Raw genomic sequence first — 12,089 nt, forward strand, 5'->3', positions numbered from 1 at the left:
AAAAAGTATATTTTTATAAGAAAATAAATTGCAGGTTGAAGAATCATAGTTAGGTCACACTCAATTCCAGCAGAACAAGCACATCCTGCTTCACATGGCTTCACCAGTCACTCCACACCAGTAGCAGCTTTCTGAAGCCAAGTTAAGATATTTAATTACCAGCATCAAGTCAGAAACCAAAGTGTCCAACAAAATCCTCATTTGTGAGCGAAGGCTGCAGAAATGTCGCTGAGCAGGCTTTGGCAATCTGCAAAGCTGACAGCTGGATGCCCTGGCTTATCGACTGCTAGAGCACAGGCGGAAAAAAGCTCTGAATAGTTGCAGTGCCGAGCAAGCCTTCAAGGCAGCCCCGCCAGCCTCTTAAAAAGGCTCACAGAAATAGGCTGGCTTCATTTATTAATACTTCAGAGATAAAAGTGGCCGTGTAGGAGCAGCTCAGTGGGTGTCTGTGCAGCAGGAGGATGGGCAGACCACCAACTCTGGGTGGTGCATCTGTCAGGATCCCCATGCAACACATTCAGGTTTTAAATGCACCAAGTGCAACCTGGGCTGCTCCAAGTGCATCATCGGCTTTTAGGGACGGACCCAGCAGGGATTCCCAGCACCCCAGGGATCCTCAGTTTCCAGGGATGGAAACTTCAAAGCAGGAAGATGGAGCGAGAGGAGCCATGCTGCTGGCTGGCTGACAGAGAAAATTTTTGGGAAGCTCAGCTGCCCAACATCCCCATGTCCCCACCGCCTTGGGCTCCTCAGCTGTGACCTGACAGCGCGGGAAAACGTGGAGGAAGGAACCAAAACAAAGCAGAGAAGCAAAGAGAGATAAACACGATCCAGTCAGACCAGCTGTCCCCAGGTCCCGCCTGTCCTCACCGGAGGAGTCCGCCTGCCGTGGCTGTCCTTTCCTGCTCCCTCCTGCACCCCTGCCACAAACAAAGGGTCAGATAAGGAGCCAGCTCAGGTCAAGACCGGTTTGACTCCGTTTCAAGCCCAGGGGAGCGGATTCAGCGCTGATTTTACACCTCACCCATCCTGTTTGCCTCCCCAGGGCAGAGGCCAGCGCACGGAGCAGGGTGCACGCCTGGCTGGCTGGACCCAAAAATCCCAGGGCCGTGTCAGAGCACCAGGGGCAGAGCCACTCACCAGCTGAGCCAGGGCCAGGAAGTGTCACTGCTTCCTCCTGTCCCTGTGTCACACAGCACTGGGCGTCCAGAGATCATGGACTTTGGCTTTTGCTTCCTGCTCCTGTCAGAGCAGAGGCAGGTCCCCGCATATGGCCATGCGGAGAGCAGGGTGAGTCACTCATTAATCGAGGAACAGCAAGGTGGATGCCTGACCCGCACGGTTTGGGGGGAAATGCATGCCAAACAAACTCCAGCGCTCGTGGAAAAAGGTCCAGATGCTGCAGGACACCTCTGTTCCTAATGGGACTCAAAGAGGGGCAGGCAGGGAATGTCGATAGCTCTGGAATACATTGGTTTTGGCAAGGGAGGATAAGAGGCTGCACTACAGCTGACCACTGAGGCATTAATACACAGCAGCACTTGATTTTGTACTCAGTATCAGAATCAACCTCTAGAGAGGGGAAAAAAAGGAAATTGCTGGCTTCTCCCTCTCCGTGCCGCCGGGAGAAGCTGCCTGGCTGTACAATGCCGGGCATCTGCAGTGCTCAGGCCTGGTCAGAACCACCAGGGCAGCCTGTCCCAAGGGCTGCCCTCTCCCCAGCAGGGAAATGTATTGATCTGACATGGATTCCAAGTCCCCTGGAAAAGGGGACTTGGCTGCACCCCGTGATCTTCCACCTGCCTCAGATTTCCACAGGGAGCTCCCCATCCCCAGTTTGGCAGCACAGCCCTGTCGATTCACGTGGCTTTTGTCAGGAGGCACATTATCGTCACATTATCATCCGTCTTTGCCTTAAATTAACCTTGATCACTTAAAGATGCAGACTGTTTCACACCAGCACCAATGAAGGAGGCAGCGTGGTGTGAAAGCCATGAGCATTGCAGACCGCAGGGACCAAACCCCACTGTTCACACTGAAGAATTCGGGACAAGCAAAAGACCAGGATCCAACACAAACATCGCACACCAATGGCAGAGGGTGCCAACCTTCAAGGCTCCACACAGCAAGGGCATTGTCCCTCTTCCAGGTGGACCCCTGACCGGAATCCTCCCTCCCAGAATTTTCGGGCGGGTACAGCCAGTGACAGACCCGAGCTCCCCACCTGTGCCACACACCTGCCTGTAGCCAAGCCACAGCCCAACACCGGCACATGCCAAAATCCTACTCCCACCCCAGCTCCCACATCAAAGCATCGGCTGGACAAGAGCACGCCTGCAGCAAAACGTGTGACACCAGCACCAGAGGCTCGGCACATACACACCATGGTGCAGCCCCAAACTGCTGTAGGAGCCTGAGGCCCCCCAAAGCCCGCGGGAGCCCCATCGGTGGGGGGGTCACATCGGTGGTGTGGGAGTCGCCGCAGGGGTGGGAGCCGCCGTGCCAGCCGGCGCCGGGGCTGCAGCAGCCTCCGGAGGCGTTACCATGGAGAAGGCAGCGCAGCAGCAGCATCCCGCATCCCACGCCCCCGCGTGGGCGCCCCCTGCCCGGCACCGCCCGGGACACGGGACACGCCGGGGCCGGGGGACACGCCGGGGAACACGCCGAGCTCCGGGGCGCCGGTAGCGGGGCGGGCGCCGCGGGGCCCGGGGCTCCCCTCAGGGCAACAGCTCCACGCAGCGCCCGGGGCGGGGTGGGACGCGGGCTCGCCGCCCTCCGCACGGCGGGGAAAAGGCAGAAAAGCGCCGGCCCCGCTGCCGGCGTTCCCGAACCCCTCCCCAGCACGGCCGCGGGCTACGGGAGAAGGGCAACGCACTCCGCCGAACCGAGAGGGGAAGAGCGCCGAGGGGCTCGGAGGACTCACCGCAGCGCGGCCGCCGTGCCTGCCGGGGCGGAGGGCTCGCTGCCCGCGGTCCGCCCGCCGTTCCTGCCGGGGCGGAGGGCTCGCTGTTCCCGGTCCGCCCGCCGTTCCTGCCGGGGCGGAGGGCTCGCTGCCCGCCGTACCTGCCGGCGCGGCGCTGCGCTGCGCGGCGCGGAGCCCGCCCGGCCCCTGCCCACAATGGGCCGCGCCCGCCCCGCCCGGCGCGCTGGCGTCAGCGCCCGCCCGCCGCCGGCCCTGCGAGCGAGTGACGCGCGGGGCGGGGGCTCCGCCGCCGGGGCTGCCCTGCCGGGGGTACCGCACTACCGGAGGGTCTACCGGGGGTACCGCACCGAGGCTACCGTACTGGGGATGCTGCAAAGGCTGTACGGCACCGGGGGTACCGCACCAAGGGCACCGCACCGGGACGCCGCTCCGGGACGCTCCGCTGCGGGCCCCACGCTGCCCGTGCTGCAGAGGAGGGTCCCGCTCTCGCTCCCACCGAAGATAAAGTTTCAGCCGGCCGGCGACACGGACACGCGGGTTCTGTGTCGCAGCTGCCTCGGCAGAGGCCTCCCAAGATGCGGCAGGCTCCGCTTGGATTTAAGAAATCAATTTTCCAGCGGTTCCCATTTCACGTGAATCAGAGCAGCGATTGGATACACGGCTGGGTTCCCACATGCATGGGAATAACCTCGCTGCATGAGATGGCAGAAGGAGCGGTTTGTGTTCTTGGTGCAAATCAAAACTCAGATCAAATTAATAGCGTGGAACATTGTACCTTAAGCAGCCTTTTTTTTTTTTTTTTTTTTTTGAGAAGAGGTCAAGCTATTTACATCTTGAATAATTATTTTTTTTTCTTTCTTGGCAACAACTATATGGGAAGGTCTGAAAGGCAGGAAGGGATTTGCTGTGATTGTATTTCATATGGAGTTTGCACTGCACAAAAATTGGTGCAGGGACAAAGGAAAAGCCAGTGTTGGGAAAGTAAAGAAAGAGCATCCATAGAGTTGATAACAAAATGTGGAGTAAAATTAACAGAGTCACAGAAGGGCTTGGGTCGGAAGGGACCTTCAAGATCATCTCATTCCAACCCTCCTGTGATGGGCAGGAGCAGCTTCCACTAGACCAGGTTCTCACTGGCCTTTTCCATCTGTGCCTTAGCTTTCTTGACCCCATCCTTAAACATCAAAATCTGTACTCTTCCTGGGTCACCTGTCCCTGAGCATTTGCTTCTCACTCCACAGTTAGAGGAGCAGGTCTCTGCTCAGCTATGCTGGCCTCCAGCCTGCCTTGCTTTAATTCTTGCCCATTGGGTGTTGAAGCACATGGGAGGCAGCAATCACAGAGGCAGTTTTGGAACAAAAGGTGTCAAGTGCAGGTTTTCTGGAGCAGCAAACCCAAGGATGGTGTTGTGAAGCTGGTGGGATAAGAGGATAAACATCTGTACCCAGGCACAGGTTTTGGCAAAAGGAATTATAGCTCACAAAATCTACCACAGTCCTTGATGCAGCCAAATATGTGGTGGGAAAACAGAGATCTAATGGAGATAAGAGATATTGATTTCCTAAAGGCTCTGACAAAATCCTTCATCAAAAGATATTGAGGGGAGTAAGGAGCCATGAAAAAAGCCTTAGTGGTTTTTAGGCAGAAGCCACAAAGGCCAGACTGGAGTGGTGAGTGTGCACTGGAGCTATGAGATGGGGAGTTTCACAGAGATCTGAGCAGGGTCTGTGCTCAGCGTCTTCATCAGTGATGTAGCGGTGGGGGTGGGTGGGGACATGGTGGTGGCTTCTGGTGACACTGAGCTGCTTGTAAAGGCCAGTGGCACCAAACCACAGGGAGACCTCGGGATGCTCAGTGACAAAATGACAGCTGAAATTCTCTGGAGATAAATGTAAGTGATGAGCCTCACAGGGAGCACTCCTAACATCATGCAAATGGCAACGGGCTCTGAACTGACTGCAGCCCCTCAGGAAAGGATCCTGGGTTATAACAAGGAATTTGATGAAAGCATCAACTCATTGCTGAGCAGCAGTCAAGAAAGCAAATAGATGGATAGGAGTTAATGAGGAAAAAGTGCTGTACAAATTCCTGGTTTGCTCTCCTCTTGAATGCTGTGAGCAGCTGTGGCCTCTGTTCTCACCAAAGAACTAGTGATCAAAGATAGGGAGTATTTTTCACTGAGGTAAAGGGTTAGGCCAGGACTATTCAATCCAGTATTTCTATACAAGCCCCAGGCTCAGGAAGTCCTGGAGCTGTGTGCAGCCTGCTGAGGGCTTGGAGAGTTTATGGGAAAATATCCCTGAACACTTCTCATACCCCTGGCTTATCATACACCATTGGCTATGAGAGGATGCTGGGCAGAATGGTCCCTGCCTCCATCCCAGCACAGCTTTTCTTTTACTCTTCCATTCATATTTTTTTTCTCCATAAAATACCTTCCCAGGACCCCCCTTCCCATTCTTCTCCTCCTCAAAGATTTTTGTTAACCATATAGTGATGGTTTGATCTGCAAGCTCTGAGCCTGCTGGGTAAGTATCAGCTTAATGGTTGGCATCTGGAATTGCATCTTCCTCAGAAACTGCTCAGCCATTTTCTGGTGACTGCCTCCTCAGAGCTTGTTTGGACGCTGCTTATCAAGCCCCATTGTGTTGCTTTCCTGCTTGTTTTTCCAACAGCCGCCTATTAAATTAAGCTCCTGTATTCAGACAGGAAAACCCAATAAGCAGCTGCCCAGAGCCTTTCTGGATAAGTAGGGCACATGCAATAGTCATAGTGCAAGACTGATGAGCATCCGGCCCTGAGAAGGGGAGAGCATGGGTACCAAGCCTGCTTGGAAAATAATCCCTGTAATGCCTTGGAACAGGAGGGGGTTGGCAGGGTTTGCTCATTGGATGAAAAACTAAACCAGGACTTTCTCAGGGCTGAGGGAAACAAAATGGGTTTCTTGTTCTAAATCTGTAAGAATATACTTGGTAGCCCTCTTCTTTAGATGCTCACTAGACCCTAATAAATGTTCTCTGAGGCCAATCCATGTCAGATCAATACTGTCTTATCCCTGGGGAAGAGTTTTTATGTGTTCCAGTGAAACCTAAAAGGACACTCTTGATTCAGCTGACAGTAATGGAATATGGAACCCATCCCCTTACAAAAATTAAGTAAAATTGATTTTGGAGGGGGAAAAAGCCCTCTCGAGGTTATAGTCTTTCACGTTGCGCAGATGATATGCTCAGCAGAAAAACAGGGCACAGCTTTTATTTAATTGTTGTTCTGCTCTAAACCAAAGACTTGCACCAAAAGAACAAAATCACCATCTGAGCCCCTACCACCATCCCAGACCATTGGAGCTTGTGGGAATATTTCCATCACAGCAACCAGGGCTGGTTTTGGCTCAAAGGGAGGAGACAGCATTATGCTTTTTGTTCTTTGATATGAGCTTTTTAGAGTACTTAGAGGACATTTAGAGGTTCTGTATCTGGGCTGGGATGCTCTGTGTGAAAACAAACCACACCCTAAACCAATGTTATCTCCAACAGCACCGAGCCCAGTCTCACCCCAGGGTTCACATCAGCTCCCTGCAGCTGGCAGGGGGAGGCAAAGCTTCAGAGTAACATTTCATAGCCCCAGAAGGGAAAATAAAAACACGTTCCCAAGGCAGGACTCAGCGGGCTGGGAGCATTAGCTAAGACTCAGTGGATTTAGGCCCTGATTCTGCAAAGTCCTTAAGCTTGTAAGGAATTTGTAATTTGCTTGTAAGCAAATTCCCATCCGCTTCAGTGGCATTTAATCACATGTACATAAGTGCTTTATGGCGTACCAGGGAGCTGTACCTTGCTGGAGGTGGGGATATCGGGAGCCCAAGCAACCAAATTCTTTTCCAGTGTGCTCAGAGAAAGGTAAAATCATGGAATCATACTACAAAATCATAGAATGGTTTGGGTTGGAAGGGATCTTAAAGATAATCTAGTTCCAGCCCCCCTGTCATGGGCAAGGACACTTTCCACTAGACCAGGTTTCTCAGTGCCCCATCCAGCTGGTCTTTCTAAGAAATAAAAAAATGTAAGAAATAATTGGAGAGCAGATTGTGAGACTTATTGTAAACAGTTATAACAAGGTTTTGCTCCAGCCCTGCCCTGTCTAAAGCCACTCTGCTGGGAGATGCTGGGAGAGCACAGCCTCTCCTGGCTGCTTTACCTGAAAGAACACCATGCCCTGTGGGAAACAGACGACTCAGATAAGTGGCAGAGAGATATAGAGCACTTGTAAGTGTGCTGGGATGTAGGAAGCTTTAAATTATCTCAGTGGCTTGGTCAGGGCCCTTCACCCCACCCCTCTCTGAGCTCTGTCATTGCCTTCCTCCCCTCTCCACAGGTCCCTGTAGCTGCCAGAAGCCCCTTGTGCTGCCCTGGCCATCCATCCTCCTGCCTGTCTCCTGGGAGATGCTGCAGGTGTGGCCATGCCCTGGTTTGGATCATCTTGCTGGTACCTGGTGTGTCTTTGGCAGACTCCTGACACTCAGCTCCTCATTGCTCACAAAGCCAAGGGTCAATCTTCCTCCCTGGATTGTCTTGCCAGAGCCAGGCTTCACCCACAGCCTTGTGCCAGCCTCACATGCTGGGTTTGAGGGAATATGTTCAGGGTGTCTGGAGGGCTCTGTCTCTTCCTCCTAGACTTCCCAACACGGCTAGAAAACAAACCATTCCTGATTAGGGATCTGTGGCTTTGCCCAGGTCTTTTTCCTCCTCAAGAGATGACTTGCACTCAAGTCATGAATTGTTGTAAAAGATACCAAACAAACAACAATAACAAAAAAATCAGAGCATATTCTCAATGTATGAAAGTTCAGTGCCCTGTTTTCTTCCTCACATCCTTGGTTATTTATCTGCTGAGAGCAGGAAAGGAGGTGAGATGAGGGGTAGCATCCAGGGAAGAGGTGAGGCAGGAGGAAGAGGAGTGAAGGGGTGGAGAGGGGTGTAAAGCAGTGCCTCTCTCTCAAGGCCAGAGACTGCTGCAGATTTCCACCAGCTGTTGCTGGGGCTGTCAGAGAAGGGTTTAACAGGGATGTGTGCACACACAGCCTACAGGGAGAGCTGCTTTTATTTGTTCACATCTAGCAGGGGTTTAATTTATTGCCTTTGCAGAGGGGCCAGCAAAAAGCCAGAGCATCACTTAAATCCCATTTAAAACCACAGATTAAGGCTTTGCAGGAAGGGAGAACAGGGAGGTGGAAATAGCCTGGCCAGATCTGGCTCCATTGCTTGGGGGAGTGGGATACAAATCCACATAGGGACAAGTGAGGCTGTTGTTTTATCAGTGGAGCATCCTTTCCTCCAGATCTGTAGCAGCAACAGAGTGAGGAAGTGCCAAGTCACCTTACACTCATGATGAGCCTCCAGCCTCTTATTGGAGCATAAAACCCCCAGTTAACCCCCAGGTCACCAGGTGGCCCCCAATTCTGCCATCCCTTAAGGAAAGAAACTTATCCAAAGGAATTAGGAGCCCTCATCAAGGGCCTACCTGCATTTGTCATTTGTCATGATTTTTGACATGATTCAATATCCTGTACGTATTTCACTTTTGCAAGATGCCTAAGCAAATTCTTGGCAGAATTTGTCCAAAGTGACTCAGCCAAGGTCACTCTGAGAGTCTGTGGAATGGCTCACAGATACCCCAAGTCCTGGCTGAGCACAATAAATCACAAAACCCTCTCCATCTTGCTCACTATTTTGGTCCCCCTGATTTGTCCTGCATCATTAAATTTTTACAGTGCCTGACTCCAGATGACTTAAAGTTTGTGCCTCCTGTCTCCAGCAACTGCAGAGCTAAGAGGTTTTGTTCCTCCCAGCACAAGGGCTGGAATGTGAAGACTCAGCGAGCAGCACAGGCAGGAATATTTCTCCCATCCCTGACAGCTGTGTAACTGGACATACATGCTCCTGGTGTCTTTCAGAGCATCAGTGTGCCTTTTACACGTCCTGCTGCTGCATTTTTTCCCTAATCAGCAGAATTCAGGACAGATCTGTTACAGGACTTGAACAGTGATGTTGCAGCCAGCAGAGCAGCAGGGTCCTGCTGCATGCCTGCCAAGAGGTCACATCCTGCATGGATGGAGCAGCACAGGACTGCTCCAGCCTCCCTGCTCCATCCCTGGGCACTCCTGGGGTGACATCAGCACCGTGAGATCATCTCTCTTGACTGGCTAGATTTTCTTACAGGTTTTCCCTGGAGGGCTTCTGGTTACTCTCTGGTTGCATTTCTCTGCTGCAGGATTTCTGCAGGCTCGTGTTCCCTTTTCCATGGTGCCCAGATGTTGCTCCACCCCAGGGTCTCCATGCAGCTGTGGCTCCATCAGCTGTCAGAACCACTGTGCTGGGAATGTTTGGGATGAGGAGGTATTGCAGCCACCTCTGGCTGATCCAGGCTGTAGCCACAGCAATAGCCCTACTGGGAAAGTTTTCCTGACTTGGCATGAGGTTGGACTCTGCAGGAAAGATCTTCTCTTTCCTCTGCTCAGCCTTTTCTCTGCCCAAGCACACAAACCTCTCCTCCTCCATCTGCCTTGCAGGAATTTTAGGTCCATGCACAAGACTCTGGCTGATACTCTGGCAGGAAGTCCTCAGTATCTGAAAGCTGCCCATGACTGGTGATGCTCAGAGGTCTCAGACTCGGGTTGCAGCCTTGGGAGAGCAGCACCTCCCTGGCACAGGAGGAGGCCCTGGGAGTGCAGGGATGAGCACCTGGGGGCATTAGGAGGTGTGGCAGTAACAGCAGCCTCCCAGCTCCCAAAGAGTGATACAACTCCCTCCATGGTGGATGGAACCCTGAAAAAGCCCTCACTGCCTTGGATTACTGGTGACAAAAGGCTGTTGCTAAACTGGCAGAGAGGGAAATCACAGTCACAACAACAGCAACAGGGACCTTCCCAGTTGCAACCTCCTTAGTCACAGCTGGATTACCAACCCCATCCTTATATTTTCCATGGGGGTGGCATGAGTAAGAGCTGGCTCCTAGGGATGTCTGTTGCCTCCAGAAACCCTTAAGGAGGGAAATGCTGATGGGACAATCAGGCTTGGCTTTTCATCCCCTGATGTGGTTGTGCAAGGACTGGGATGGTGACTCAGGTACAGGACAGAGCCAGCCTGGGGGGCCAGGATGTTGAGGACTGCCCCAAGCATCCCCCAAGGCAGTGTCACTGGGAGGGGATGGGCATGCACGGTTCAGCTGTTTCCACAGTATCTGCAGCACCTCTGTCTCTCCAGAGATTATATTTGGGACACAGACTTGCCTTGGAGAAAATCCCCCAGCCCCTCCAGCTCTGTCCCTGTTTTGACCAATGGCAAGTTGGGAGTGAGATTTGATCTTGGGAGTGTCTCAATATCTCCCAGATGCTGGTTTATATATGAGGGACAGTGCAAATGATGAGCATAGGGCTCAAACACACACCAACTCTCACAGGTCTCCTGCAACTCCCAGCCATGGGTATTCCAGAAGCCTCAAAACCCTGACTCAGCCTCACCATGGCCAGCTGGGCTGTTGGGGTGCAGGAGAGGGAGATGGCAGCCCCCAGTTCCCTCCAGGACCAGGGTCTGCACCCAGACCCCAGCATGATCCCCCTCTCTCTGGAGACCTGGGAAAGGGAGGAATGGGGAAGAAGGACTTTCCCACTTGGGCAAAGGGGATGGGAATGAAACCTTGCTCCCTGAGCCCTGGCTGCCGAGGCGGTGGGAATCTGAGCTCAGCCCCTAGGCGACTTAATGGGCTTTTAAAAAACTCCTTTGTATTGGATCCATTCTTCTTCCCAAAGCTTGCTGGCCCCGCTCCAAGGGGAAACCTTTGATTCTACAAATACACCACAATTATCATCCCGAGGAGTCTCAGCTATCGGGCTCCCCGCCTCCAAAAGATCAGCAGGATGCCAGAGAGGTGCTTAAATCATTTCATCCTAAGAAAGCCCTGGGCTGTAACAGCTTCCCCGTTGCTCGGAAAATGCCACCCCTCTCCCAAAAGCTTGGCTCCATTTTTCTCCCAGTGATGCTGTCGCTAGTGGAGGCAGAAACCAGGCCACTGGGCTTCCCAGTGATTTCATCAGTCCTGGGACCCAGCTCGTGGAGATTTATGAGCTCACAAGAATCTCGCCTTGGAGTTATCTCCCCCTCCCCGCTCTTTATGGCTCTGCAGAAAGGGATTCGGCGATAGAGCCCTGCTGGGTACGTAACAAGCTCGCTCTGTTTGACAGTTGCAAATATTTTTCTCCAACATTGCACAGGTCCATGTGCTGCTCGGGCTGCTCTTGCCAGCATTTCCACCACCCAGCAGTGGGAAGCTCGACTTGGTGTGGGGGAGATGGAAACCGAAATCTTGCCAAGCACTGCATCCACTCCCTGACTTATCCCTTGCTCACGACTCCCCTAAGCTCTCCTCCAGGTAGGTTTTTATTATTTTTAAGTTGTTGTGAAGTTTTTTGTTTTGGGATTTTTTTGTTTTTCTTTTTGGATTTTTTCTTCCAGAAGTATTTTTATTTTCTTCAGGTAATAAAAATCCTGCCCTTCTGCAATGCTCTCCAGTTCAATGCTGGGGTTTTGAAGGGGTTGTGTGCTCCACTTCCAGCAGGAGTCCAGCACTTCTCCCCTTGCAGAAATGCCCCTTTAAAGCACGTCATCAGTACACTACATCCCCTTTTCTGCAGCTGTTTTTCTTAGTAGTCTAAATAAAGCTTTCAAGTTACGACTCCTTGATGTGAAGCCAGATTCAGAGGCTGTCAGTTCCTTTGTGTATCCTCAACTTGTCCGGGGGTGTTTTATTTTGGGACGGCTGCTTGCTGCAAAGCTGTCCATTTAGCAGCCTGTTCCTGCCACACTCTGCTCCTTGCAAATGACAATGTAAGCTCCAAAACACCACTGAGTCCAGCCCCTGCAAACCCTTTGCACTGTGTCTGCCTTTCTGCGAAGATAAAGGATTTTACAAGCAGGAATTTGCTCAGGCCACGGGCTCACCATCACAGGAGCCCCAGGAAAAGGTCTTTCACTGTGGCTGAACAGCCAAGGCCAGTGTCCTGCCCAAGCTGCAGTTGCAATCCATGCAGCTGTGGGGTACAGATGGAGGCCCTTCCTGATGGGAATCAGGTGTATGGGGAAGGCTGATCCCCTTTGGTGACACACAGCCACCTTGT

General features: G+C 52.5%; 1 protein-coding gene across 1 annotated transcript in view; it reads right to left on the reverse strand.

Moving 5' to 3' along the window:
* Positions 1-3,106, reverse strand: part of DAAM1 (dishevelled associated activator of morphogenesis 1) — a 95,189-nt gene extending 92,083 nt beyond the window's left edge. The window contains 1 exon segment of the mRNA XM_058806221.1: positions 2,924-3,106. The gene's annotated coding sequence lies outside the window, so the exon portion shown is untranslated.
* Between the last annotated feature and the right edge of the window lie 8,983 nt (positions 3,107-12,089).

The sequence above is a fragment of the Ammospiza caudacuta genome, chromosome 6 (assembly GCF_027887145.1).
Source record: "Ammospiza caudacuta isolate bAmmCau1 chromosome 6, bAmmCau1.pri, whole genome shotgun sequence".
Taxonomy (NCBI): Eukaryota; Metazoa; Chordata; class Aves; order Passeriformes; family Passerellidae; genus Ammospiza; species Ammospiza caudacuta.